Below are 764 nucleotides of genomic sequence, written 5' to 3'. Positions count from 1 at the left end.
TGTACATATATGTATGTATATGTTTGTGTGTCTGTATTGTCGTCCCCACCACATCATCGCTTGACAGCCAATGTTGGTGTGTTTACACCCCTGTAACCTGGTGGTTCAGCAAAAGAGGCAGATAGAATAAGTACTAGGCTTCCAAAGAATAAGTCCTAGGGTCGATTTGTTCGACTAAAAGTGGTGCTCCAGCATGGCCGCAGTCAAATGACTGAAACATTTTGTCCAACAAGCTTATGATTTTACAAGTTCTCCACCTTAATAATAATAATAATAATAATAATAATAATAATAATAATAATAGCTTTAGATATTGGCACATGGCTAGCAATTTTAAGGAGGTGGGTAAGGTGGACCCTGAAAGGTTGAAAGACTAAGTTAGCCATTGTGGTATTAGAACTAAGAACATAAAGAAATGGGCAAAATGCTGCTAAGTATTTTGTTCAATACACTAACAATTCTGCTAGCTCACCTTTGTAATAATAAAAATAAATATAATAAGGATATGCTAATACACACAGGTAGAAAAATCAAGGCTAATAGGCCAGATATAGTTGTCAGATCACCAAGAATAAAAATGCTTTCTAATCAATGTATCAATACAAACAGACGACAACATTTCTCTAAAAGAAATGGAGATACTTTTGAAATACAAAGATCTGGAATAATGGTAACTCGAATGTGGAGCCTAAAAACAGAAACAATTCCTATCATAGTAGGTGCCTTAAGTATAATAAAAAAATATTCAGACAAAAACATAACAA

General features: G+C 33.9%; 1 protein-coding gene across 1 annotated transcript in view; it reads left to right on the top strand.

The window, feature by feature from the left end:
- LOC106876855 (caskin-2) overlaps positions 1-764 on the top strand; it is a gene marked incomplete at its 3' end in the record, with an annotated part of 405,195 nt that overhangs the window by 134,671 nt on the left and 269,760 nt on the right. The window lies entirely within an intron of this gene.

Source organism: Octopus bimaculoides, chromosome 5 (genome assembly GCF_001194135.2).
Source record: "Octopus bimaculoides isolate UCB-OBI-ISO-001 chromosome 5, ASM119413v2, whole genome shotgun sequence".
NCBI lineage: Eukaryota > Metazoa > Mollusca > Cephalopoda > Octopoda > Octopodidae > Octopus > Octopus bimaculoides.
The sequence above is the reverse complement of the archived record's forward strand: the minus strand, read 5'-3'. Positions and strand labels throughout refer to the sequence as shown.